This window comes from Theropithecus gelada, chromosome 6 (genome assembly GCF_003255815.1).
Source record: "Theropithecus gelada isolate Dixy chromosome 6, Tgel_1.0, whole genome shotgun sequence".
In the NCBI taxonomy this organism is placed as follows: Eukaryota; Metazoa; Chordata; class Mammalia; order Primates; family Cercopithecidae; genus Theropithecus; species Theropithecus gelada.
In genome coordinates, this window is record NC_037673.1 from 164,348,436 (window position 1) to 164,361,255 (window position 12,820).

Below are 12,820 nucleotides of genomic sequence, written 5' to 3' on the forward strand. Positions count from 1 at the left end.
GCAGCTGGAAGAATCCTTTTAGAAGTCAGATCCTATCACATCCCTGCGCAAGCCTTGCCAGGGCCTCTCATCTCCCGTAGCATGGCACCTAGGTTGCCGCAGTGGCTTCCATTGCTCTGCATAAGTGAGTCCCTGCTTCCATGCTGATCTCATTTCCTCTCTCTCTTCCTCCTCCTCTCTGCCCCATACCTGCCATCTTGCCAGTCCTACAACTCACAAATACACTTTCACCCTAGGCTTCTGCACTTGCTGTTGCCTCTGCTCAGAGTGTTCTTCCAGATGTTTCCATGACTCATTTCCTCCTTTCATTTAGGTTTCTACACGAACATCACTTCCTCAGAGAAGCCCTCCCTGACTTCCCTGTCTAAAGCAGAAAATCCCCTCCTTCATCACTCTCCAGCCCTTTACCCTGCTTTACTTAGTGTCTTCAGAACACTGTCACTCTAAGTCCATCAGGCATTCATTTGTTTATTGTCTATTCTCCCCCTCTAGAATCTAGGGCCATAATCACAGGGTCCTTGTCTGCCTTGGTCAACTCATTGTTACACGAATTGAATGATTAAAAGCTTTCATGAGAAGTGTTTGGGATCGGAAGCAATTGTCTTTTATTCAATAGATTATTGGGAGATAAATACATTTCATTCTAGGATTTCAAAAAACATGCATACAGATAGTGACACCCACGTCACTATATACCACTGACATCATTTTATCAATGCAAAGAAAATCCAAATATAAAATACATCTTTTCAGTAAGGCATGAAGACAGGGTTGTACTGCTCTTCATCTGTATCATTGACTTGGCCTCATCCTGTCCATTGACTTCCTGTGGGTTGGTGCAGTAGGTATGAAAGCCTCATAATCCTGCTTTAAAACAAGAGGAAAGGCAGAGGCTGCTGCGGATTGTTCTTGGGTGAACTCTGACCTCCCAAACTACAGCTTGCTGGAGAAGCATAGAGTAGGGGAGAAGAACAGCAAGTCTAAGGCTGGGCCAGCTGCGCGTGAATCCCAGCTTCCCCACCCACCAGCAGCTGCCCAACCTTAGTCAAGTAACTGACCCTCTCTAGGACTGGGTTTCTCCATCTCAAAAGTGGAAGTAAACAAATGGTTACTACACAACAAGTCCTTCTGCTTATGGTTTATTTGATTTTTTTTTTTTTTTTTTTTTTTTTTGCAACAGCCCTGTTAAGCTGGTGTGATTATTTTTATTTTACAGATGAAGAAACCAAGACTCAGAGAAGTAAAGTAACTAGCCCAAGGTCACACAGCCAGTATTTTGCTGACCTAGGGTTGAACACAGATGAGCTGCCTCTAGATCCTGTGATCGTAATTGGCAGTATGATACTCATTCCTAGTACGTACACCATAGAGTAGATGTGAAGATTAAATGACAGCCAGGCACAGTGGCTCAAACCTGTAATCCCAGCACTTTGGGAGACTGAGGCAGGAGGATTGCTTGAGCCCAGGAACTTGAGACCAGTCTGGTCAATATAGCAAGACCCTGTCTCTACAAAAAATTAAAAAGTTATCCAGGCACAGTGGTGGGTGCCTATAGTCCCAGCTACTCAGCAGGCCGAAGCAGGAGGATCTCTTGAACCCAGGAATTTGAGGCTGCAGTGAGCCAAGATTGCGCCACTGCACGCCAGCCTGGGCAACAGCACAAGACCTCATCTCTAAAAATAAACAAATAAGTACAAAACAAAATAAACGAGAACATCTCCAGAGAGTGCTAAGCACAGTGCCTGGAACATGACAACGGCCACGTTTAGGAAAGACATCATTTAGAAATTAGTACTTCCAACTCCTATAATTCCACAGGAAGCTCGTAGGATAGCCAAATCCAGGCCCTTCTACCAGCTGGCAGTCTGGGCTATTTCTTTATGCAGCAGCAGGAGAAGCATCATGCCCCCCTACTAATCCTCTCCACTCTGGGGCCAAGCCTCTCATCTTCCCCCCAGGGACAAGGTCTCCCCTCAGGCGGAAAGTAACTATTCCGGCTTGTTGCTCTGAGGTGTCGGTGGTGACAGCCCCTTTTCTTTCTGAGGGACCCAGCAGGTCACTGTCTGGCACCAGGCTGCCACCCCCTGCCGGGCCTGGGCTGCGCTGGCCGTCCGCTCAGTTCTGTGTGACCTGTCAGTGGGCTCTTTGAAATGGAGGTTGATGAGGAACAGAGCGGGGTAGACCAGGCAGCGAGAGGCCAGGAACAGCAGGCAGAGGGCAAGCATTTGGGGAAGTCAGAGGCCAAGAGCAGAGGCCCCTGCTCTCTGTTGCCAGTGGTTTTTGTAACAGCAAAGTGGGGAGACAGCCGCAGCCAGGATAGAAATCCCCCAGGTATAAAAAACGTGGCTCTAGGCTAACAAGGGTGAGACTGTGCCAGAGAGGCCTGTCAGAGGCTGTCCAAGGTGGGAAATTTCTGATCAAATGAGATCATTCCCAGAGGCCCTTTCTGGGTTGAGAGTCAGCAGGGGTGGGGCAGGGAGAGGAAAAGAAGGAAGGGGAAAGAGGAAGAGAAAACAACTAAGAAATAAACATGTTTTCTGAAGCTACAGTATTTCCCTTCCTAAGACCTGCAGCATTCAGAGGGTACCTATATATGGCTGTGACTGCTCCCAGCCCCCTGTGAAGAACCCAGAGCAGAAGTCAAGAGGCTTTGGAGGAGGCCAGGCGTGGTGGCTCACGACTGTAATCCCAGCACTTTAATTCCAGCACTGTAATCCCAGAAGTCAAGAGGCTTTGGAGGAGGCCAGGCGTGGTGGCTCACGACTGTAATCCCAGCACTTTAATTCCAGCACTGTAATCCCAGAAGTCAAGAGGCTTTGGAGGAGGCCGGGCGTGGTGGCTCATGACTGTAATCCCAGCACTTTAATTCCAGCACTGTAATCCCAGAAGTCAAGAGGCTTTGGGAGGTCAAGGCGGATGGATGACTTGAGATCAGGAGTTCAAGACCAGCCTAGCCAACATGGTGAAACCCCATCTCTACTAAAAATACAAAAGTTAGCCAGGCATGGTGAAGGGCACCTGTAATCCCAGCTACTTGGGAGGCTGAGCCAGGAGAATCACTTGAACCCAGGAGGCAGAGGTTGCAGTGAGCCGAGATGGAGCCACTGCACTCCAGCCTGTGCAACAGAGTCGAGACTCTGCCAAAAAAAAAAAAAAAAAGAGGCTTTGAGGTAGACAACCAACGTGTGAATCATGAATCACTTCTCCATCATTTACTAGCACTGTGACCTTGGGCGAGACCCTTAAGCTCTATGAACCTCAGTTTCTTTATCTGCAAAATGAGGATCATAGAACCCACCTCAAAGGGTTCTTGAGAGCATGACTGGATGCTGGCTGGATCTCAGCACAGGCTGAGAAAGCACAGAGGGGCTTAAGTGGCTGGCAGAGGGCCAGGCACTTAAGTGTAAACTTAAGTCAAAAGTGGAAACTGGGTGAAGCTAGGAGCTGGGGCAGAGGGCTGACCAAAATATTCTGCAGCGCAGTTTTCCCAAAACATAGATCACCCTCTAATAGGTATGTAAATGGTTACTGTCAGTAACTGCCTTAGATAAAAGAGCTCATATATATATGCTCGTACAAACATGGCATGGCAGAAGGTACAACAGGCTCCTGTGTGTTGGACACTCGGCATAACAGTCCCATAACCTTGCATGGCAGCTTTGTGTAGGATTTCGTTCCAGAGTGCAGCAAACAGGGTCCAAAATCCAGTCCTACCACTTAAAAACAGGGTGGCCATAGGTGAGTTATTTAATCTCAAAGTCTCCTATTCCTCATCTGTAGACAGTAATGTTAATAGCACCCAGGATTCTAGTGGTGACTTAACAAGGGGATGCATTTAAAGTACCTAAGCCAGGGCCAGGCACCCAGGGAGCTCCTCCTGAGCACCAACCACTGGTTCTCATTAGACATGGTTGCCATTAATGTTCCATTGTCCTGCTGACCCTAGGATGTTGTCACCTAGCACAGGGTCCCCACTCTAAAATGCACTGGCCTTGGGAGACCCTGGGAGCTGGAGGACAGAGGCTCTGAAGTGAAGTGCTGGTAGTACCAATGTGGTTTGTGTTGGGGCTGATCACCCAAAGCCCTGCACTTTATAGGAAGTCAATCAAGGATGAGACTGCCACTTGTGCCTATTGAGTAGATAGAGGTATGGCTGGTCCTTCCAAGAACAAAGCCCCCAAACCTAGAGCGCTGTGTTCTCATGAACTGTTTCCCAATGTGTATGGCACTAGATGCAATTGCAGGGAGAGGCTCGGAGCCAGAAGGGTCCATCAGTAGGAAATGCTGCGTGCTCCATGACAATATTAAAGACTCATAATATTGAGTCTTTATCCATGTATCAAAGCCTCCAGGAAGTCCTGCTGTAAAGAAACCAGTTTAACTTTGTTTAACTGACTCCAAAATTATATTTGACAGCATATCCTCCCCTCCCACCTCCATTTTTGTGTTTCAGGGAATGCATATTAACATCCTGCAGGAGACAGAGTTTGGAGAAGCTATTGTAGCCCCTCAGCTGTACTGCTGTGGATATTTGAAGGCTTTTTCTCAGTCACTCAGAACAGGGGTCTCAAGCTTTAGTGAGCAAAATAATCATTCTCAAGAATCTTCTTTAAAATGCAGATTCCCGACCAGGTACTGTGGCTCACACCTGTCATCCCAGCACTTTGGGAGGCCAAGGCGGGTGAATCACCTGAGGTCAGGAGTTTGAGACCAGCCTGGCCAACATGGTGAAACCCTGTCTCTACTAAAAATAAAAATAAAAAAATTAAAAAAAAATAGCCAGGCATTGTGGCGGGCACCTGTAATCCCAGCTACTCAGGAGACAGAGGCAGGAGAATCACTTGAACTCAGGAGGCAGAGGTTACAGTGAGCCGAGATGGCACCATTACACTCCAGCCTAGGCGACAAAAGCGAGACTCCATCTTAAAATTTAAAAAAAACAAAATGCAGGTTCCCAATATTTAGTCTCAGGAATTCGGTACATCTGGGTTGATGGCATCTTAACATCATTCCAGAGCAGGTAGTCAGGGAGCACACCTTCAGCAACGCTGGTTTACAGCTTAGCCACTGGAAATACGATGCTCAGAGCAACAGCATAGGCATCACCTGGGAGCTCATAAATAATGCAGGCTCTCAAACCCCACCTTAGGAAACGGGATGATAATCTACCTTTTAACAAGATCCCTGAGTGATTGTGATGTTCATTAGAATTTGAGAAGCGTTGGTTTCAGAGGTTTTTGTTGATGGCATTTGTTTTTGGTTTTTGTCCATTAGTTGTTGGTGAAGAATCATTTTTAAAAAATAACTGGACAAACACTATAAGCCCCTTGTCAAACATTTCCCCCAGTGGCTTCAAGGTACAGTCTATCAAAGAGAGGTCTTACCTGAATCAGATTTTTGCCTTTGGTAGCAGAGCCTTGATTTGCTTAAGCAGCCCTTGCTTTTTTTCCCACATCCATCCTAAAGAGTGGAAAAGCCAGCAAACAGCTTTCATTGGGGCCTCCACTCTGCCAGATCTCTGGTCAGACATGATTCATCTTCCATGGCTAAGTCGTAAGAAAGGCCAGAAGGTGCTTTGGTACAATGATCTCTGGACTTGGAAGTCAGAGTCTGACCAAAAGAATTGGCAAGAAGTAGGAGGAAAACTTCCAACAGGTCTTCCAGAAGGAGCACAAATACAGTTTTACTTCTTTTTTTCTTCTTCTTCTTTTTTTTTTTTTTTTTTTTTTTTTTGAGACAGAGTCTCACTTTGTCGTCCAGGCTGAAGGGGAGTGGCACGATCTCAGCTCACTGCGACCTCCACCTCCCAAGTTCAAGCAATTCTTCTGCCTCAGTCTCCTGAATAGCTGGGACTACAGGTGTGCACCACCATGCCCAGCTGATTTTTGTGTTTTTAGTAAAGACAGGGTTTCACCATGTTGGTCAGGCTGGTCTCGAACTCCCAACCTCAGGTGATCCACCTGCCTCAGCTGCCCAAAGTGCAGGGATTACAGACGTGGGCCACCACACCCTGCCCAGTTTTACTTCTTGCAATATTTGAGAATGGCCATTGCTCTGTGCATGGAAGCAGGATGCCTGAGGAGCATGGTTCATCAGGCAGCCAGGGTATTAATGGCAGGTGAAACCTTCCAAACGAGCACCCTGTCAGACAATCCATTGCTTTAAAAGGTTGGCAATGCAGGAGACCTTACAGAGGCAATGAAGAACTAATCTCGTATTGCCAGGTTAAATCAAATCAGCCTTGCCCGTTCCTTTCACTTCTTAGTTACATCAAGCCCAAATACTTTCAATTATCCTCACTTCTACCTTGTCAGCAGACGTAGGATAAAATGCAAATGGAACAGTACCTTTCTCTCGTGGAGAGCAGGAAATATCATTAAGAATAACCTTCATGTATTGAGCTCTTCCTCTGTCTTAAGTGCTATACATTCATCATCTCATTTCACATGCACCTTCTTAGAGCACCTCTTTGCATTTCAGTGTAGTCGGCATTATTAAGTCCATTCTATAGATTGGAAAACTGAGCCTCAGGAGTTCAGTCACTTGCCCAAGATGGCACAGCTGATGAATAATAGACCAGGTGTTAAAGCCAAAACATTCTAATTCTAAAGCCCATGTTCGTTTGCTATTTTTCAAACTGAGCCAAAAGCCCGTACCACCCTAGGCAAATGGGGCGGGGCAGGGCAGGGACCAAGCATTGCATCTCAGGGGGCCCTGAGCTTTGGGGTGACTCCCTTGAAATTTTCTAAGTTGCCCTCACAGTATCAGGGACTGGCCAGGGTCAGCAATGCTAACTGGGAGGAGCACCCCAGTCCAGATCAGGACTCATGTGAACCCTGATCCCTGTTCCTCCCCTTCAGGGTGCTCTTTGACCCTCTAACACCCCTCATCCCCACTCCTGTGCATGTAGGGTCAATAAGATGCCCCAGATTGTTTTGGGATTTGCATCTATGGGATATCCTAAGGCCCAATGGCCAGTCCCAGTTCCAGTGGGCAGCCTAGCAAGCACTGGCTGGAGGACTATTTCTTTTGCCAATCAAGTTTCCAGAATGGTGCTGACCTGCTGGTTTGGGGTGACTCAAATTGTTTATATAGCCGGGGGTCTAGCAAAAAAAAAAAAAAAAATGCCCTTTGACCGGGCTGCTACACACCTTAGACATGCCCTGCAGGAGTTTACCTCAAAACAAACTAACTCCCCAGGCAAAACCAACCCTATGGTTGCCCTCTTTTTACCCAGGAAACTTTCCATCTCTAACTTAAATTCAGCAGGAGCCTTTGGCCTTTGCCGACCAGCAGTTAAGTGCCCTCCAGGACCCCTACACCTTCTTCGTTTCCATCACAAACAACCAGATTTCATCTTCCTTGCCCCAACTTATAGCTTCTTCCCTCCTTTTTATTGCTGCATTAATCTTTCAACTCCTCATCAGTGTTAGCTGATCTCAAAAACGACCCTGAGTTACTGAGTTCACCACCTGACTACCCAGACTTTTCTTGGGGAAGTGACAGCTTGGCAAGCACCTAGCTCTGTATAGGTAAACAACCCTATATGATGCCAAGAAGACTCAAAAAGAAAAAAAACAAACAAACATAGAAATGACTCAGAAGCACTTAGTAGGTGACAAGGTGCTCACAACTGTTGTGAGGACCTTTTGTGGATTACCTCTGTTGATCCTCCCAGCACTCCTGTGGGTATAATCATCACTGCCTTCACTTTGTCAATTTACCTGGGGAGCCAGGTGACTAAAATGAAGATCAAGAGCGTGCCCAGTGCCCAGAAAGTTTCCCTGTGCCCTTTCCCAACTAATACCTCCTCATCAAGGTAACTGCAGTTTCTAACTTTCTGTCATCACTGATTAACTTTGCCTGTTCTTGAACATCCTATCGATGGGTCAGAGAGTACTCTTCAAAGCTCATGTTTTTAACCAATCCACTCTATGGCCTCCTGGCCCAGTGAGTAGGAAAGGTAGACTTGGTGGTTGGTGGTACCTCTGTGAAACCATGACTACAAAGAGTGCAGCTTATTTTTAAATCTGAGCGTCTGACCAGTCCCCAACCAGCAGCTGTGTGCAGACACTAGCAGAGTCATCCACAGCACCTGCAGTGATGTGTTAGAGTCCATCTCTACAACTCTGTCACAAAATGAAACTTAGAAAAGTAAATGTAGGTGTTCCTCTGGAGTCTTTAATACCTAAGAAAGCCGTGGAGTTCATGCAGGTTGCAGAGAGACTCACTTGCAAACCAAGCAACAGGGAGACAAGTTGAACAAAATGCTTCCATTCACATTCTCTATAAGCTGCCCAGAAGATCAAAGGAGAAAATAAGTGAAATCAACATCTTCTCATTCCTGGAGCCATTTCCTATGAGAATGATGATGCAAGAACTCACACAGCCTCCTCCAGGCAGAAAGGTGTGCCTGGTTCAGCCAACTCTGAAGGATCCAGATGCTTCTGGTGTGGTTGCTTTGCAGCCTCTCCATCGACACAGGGCCTCCTTCCTCCTGAGTGTAGCTTTACTAGTAAGTGTTTAATGAAGGCTTTGAGCTTAAATCTCTTCACTGGTTAGGAGCTCCTTTTAAAATCCAGCAGAGTACACTACACAGGGGATTGAAACGGCAGACAAAAACCTATAGCCAGCACAAAAGTAAGTGCCACCTTGTGCCAATGGTAAACAGCTAAAAGGGGATTGTGTCTCACAGGTAAATAGTGTGGTCCTCTGCGGCCTACAATGCCAGGAACAAATTCCCAGGCATCTGGTTTCTCATGCTGATTCCTCTTCAGATGTTCATTTCAACCAGCCACATTCTTTCCCAGCTGTAGGAGTAGACAGGCCTTCAGAAGTGATGAAATCTTACAGCTGCCCACACTTTCCCCTGTTGATGGGTGTCCACTGCCTTGTCTTCAGACTTCCTTGGGGAAGGAAGTGTCATCCTCCCAATAATGAAGACAAAGGGTGATAATCTCATCTGTTGCCTTTCTCTACTTTTTATTCATAGCTGTTTCTTAGCCACTTGGATATTCACCTTCTCCAAGCCTCAGTTGCATCCTCTGTAGGTGGGTATAGAGTGGGTGGCATGGTGATAATGGTGCTAAGACAGTGTACTGAGCACTCATTATATGACACTGCTCTGAGTACTATACAGACAATAACTACTTTAACCCTCTCAGCAGCACTATCTACCATCATCATCATCATCATCATCATCATCATCATCTCCATTTTATACATGAGGGAAACTGAAGCACAGAGCAGTTAACTGCCCGTGGTCAACAGCTAGGTAATAGCCAATCTGAGATTCAAACCCAGACATCCTGTTCTATAATCTGACATTTAAGAGTTACATTATTCTGCTTTGCAGGATTTCCATGAATCTTTAAACAAAAAATATATGTAAATTCTGCTCAATCTATAGCATTTGTTATTACTATTATTATTATTAACCTATCACTATTTGGAAATAAAGTATTTTTGCCAAGATTCAATCAGCCCATAGCCTATACCAGTAAATGACTCTAAATATAAGGGAATATTAATTTCATTCACTTTTGCATCCATTTTTTTAAAATGAAAAAGTTGAAGACTTCAGGGAGTTTCAGGTTATAGTTATAGTTCATTGGACATATACTATATACCAGACTGACATATATATATATATATACACACACACACACACACACACACACTTGAATTTATATATATATAAATTTATTTATTCTCCATCACATAACCTTATGGCATATGTGCAATTATAACTCAGTTTTGAAGGCGAGGAAACCGCAACTCAGCAAGGCCGATTACCTTTCCAAGCTCACACAGCCAGGGAACTAGCAGAGATGAGCTTCAAACCCAAATCCATCTGATTCCAGAGGCCAGTCTCTCACCTCTGATGCTGTATAGATTTTTTGGCTTTTTATCTTGGGACTTCTAATCCAAGGGTTTCGATTCAGCATTAATGAACCTGTTTCACGTTGCCAGAACTGTTACGGAAGAATCTCTCTGATTTGCTTTATCAAAAGCAATAAATAGAATGCCTTGGTATCATTCCCAGAAAGTTTCTCCGTGATCACATTTCTCTGAAATTGTCATTACAATTAGCTTACGACGTGTATGAGGAGAATAGAGCCAGAGCTGTGATTTAGTGTCCGTTCTGACAGAAAACACCTAGATAATTCTTTTTGGCCCTGTTTCACTGAGTGAAGTAAGATTAAGCAGACATGATCCCCCGCCCGCAGCATGGGCTGATCAGAAAGGCCTAAGTCGCTTTCCCATAATCGCTGAATCAGTATTGGGTCCTTTTTGAGGACTCTGCAAACCTCTCCCACCATCCTCACCCCCTTCCCCAGGAAAAAGTCAACCCGACTAACAAATAAGTAGGTAGATAAATAAATAAAGAAATCGTCCAATGTCATAAGAGGGCCGGGCCGCTTTCCCTCTGCTGTTGAATGGAGACATCGGCCACCTCTCAGGTCCTGAACTGGCAATTCAGAACAGTTTGATTGCCTGCTTGATTGTTTGCGAGATAACTGCAAGATTGTCAGTGACAGGGTAATTTACTGAAGATTGCAATGTCAGACTCCATCCAAGGGGCTTGCTGGCATAAAGACGCGATTCTCATGACTGACAGGCCACTGGGAGATTGGAGTGCCAATTTAAAGTTCACAGTGTCGTCTGAAAGTGTTTGGCGGCTGCAGCCCATAATCACGCAGCATGATGAGGTCATTATAGGCATAACGTAGCTCCTACTTAATAACGGGTAGAACCCCAAATGCACAATCTCTGGAGCAGGTAAATGTAAATATGTAGGAGGAAATCATTTGTATCCCCTTTTTTTTCTGTTTTGGCATTTGTCATCTGCTATTGCTGATGTGTTTAGGCCATCTCCTGCCAGACAGGCCCTTGAATCAAAAGCCCAGAATCAACAAAACAGTGGGGAAATTTGAGGTTCACAGTTCTGAAGCAGTCACAAGCCCAGAAAGAGTGACAGGCTGAGGGGGGTGGGGGAGGCAAATGTTCAGTACTTAACAGGAAAACTGTCTTAAGTTATTCTTTGAGCCCAAAGAGGTCTTCAAGGCGGTTACATGGAGCAGGTGGTGAATGGGTTGGAGGGGAGGAAAAACTTCCCCAGCTTCAGGAGGGAAAGGCCACCAGAGATGGATGGTGCTCCTAATCAGAGGAGGCTGGTGACCTTAAAGAAATCTGTAGTGCAAGCCGGGCACGGTGGCTCAAGCCTGTAATCCCAGCACTTTGGGAGGCCGAGACGGGCGGATCACGAGGTCAGGAGATCGAGACCATCCTAGCTAACATGGTGAAACCCCGTCTCTACTTAAAAAAAAAAAAAAAAAAAAAAATTACAAAAAACTAGCCGGGCGTGGTGGCGGGCGCCTGTAGTCCCAGCTACTCGGGAGGCTGAGGCAGGAGAATGGTGTGAACCCAGGAGGCGGAGCTTGCAGTGAGCTGAGATCCGGCCACTGCACTCCAGCCTGGGCGACAGAGCGAGGCTCCGTCTCAAAAAAAAAAAGAAATCTGTAGTGCTAACAGCAGTGGGTTTCTTCTCACCTGAGGAGCTTCTTGTGGCTGCTGAATGAAGCCCTGCCAGCCTATCTCAGCAAGTTATTTTTTAAATCTGAAACAGGCATTCCATGGTAGAGCCCTTCTGTCTAGTGAAGGCAGCCCATGGAAGGTGATGTTCAAGGCAGAATTCTACGCACTTTTTTTCTTCTTTTTCTTATTCTGCCAATGGCCCTCCAGATTGGACAGCCTGAATGTGGATCTGAAACAATGCCTGGATATCATCCTGCTACTAAGATACAATCTCTAGTGCTGTTTCTAGCGTCTGAGGTTTGCCAGGCTCCATGGAGCTGGGGAGTATCTGATTCACCTAGCACATCAGCCTGAGATGTTCAGAGCCTTGATTTCGAAAGTCTCTCAATTTAAAGTGTGCATGCCTGCTCACCCTCCTGTGTCTGCATTTCTAGGAAATTGTGTAAATCTAAATGTGTTACGAGGCACATGAGCAACATTCGCCCATGTGGAAAATGAGAGGCTAGTTTTAGTAATTTAAAGCCAAGCAAAACATGCAACCTCCTAATTTGTTTGTTTGCTAAAAAGAAAGTAATGCATTAAAATAATTGCACATTAATTGCTAAATTACAGTGGAACTTTGGTGAAATTACATATTTCATTTTCATTAGCGGAACCAAACGAAAAGAGTAATGCCAAAAAATTACATTGTAGTAAATTTAAAGCACCCAGCCAGGCCTCTGATTCAGCGTTCCAGTACAAGTGTTTGTCAAGGCACAGCCCAGGGTTTGAGTGCATGTTTCCATGATTCTAATTATGGTCCAAAAAACTGCCTTGCTATCAAATCCAGGAGGTGCAAGCAAGTTATCCTCCAAGATTCTGCACTGTGTGTTCAATCAGCTCCCAGCCGAGTGAATAAGGATTGGCTAATGAATTCGTTCTTATCAGAAATTCCAAGGAGCAAACACTGCCCTAAACATTCCCATCTTCAGCCCTCACAGACATGTGAGGAATGGGAAGCAGTCATTTTATTCATTCAACAAACGTCTGTTGAGTGCCCGATTCTGTACTTGGTACTAAGAGAGGAAGGAATATAAAATTAATAAGACATCATTCTTCTCTTCAAAGAGCTCATTTTCCAGATAGGGAGGCGAGCCTTAAGAGGTCATTAATTCTAGTGTAAGAAAGTTGGCATTAACAATGGTTTTTAAATCGTATTGTGCGTTAGAATCACCTGAGAATCATGTTTAAAATGCAGATTCCAGGGCCTGCTCCTGGAGGCTCTCCCTGGGGAGATGTGGGG

At 45.5% G+C, this 12,820-nt stretch overlaps 1 protein-coding gene across 5 annotated transcripts in view; it reads left to right on the forward strand.

Moving 5' to 3' along the window:
* TENM2 (teneurin transmembrane protein 2) overlaps nt 1–12,820 on the forward strand; it is a 985,093-nt gene that overhangs the window by 897,543 nt on the left and 74,730 nt on the right. The gene's annotated exons all lie outside the window — the stretch shown is intronic.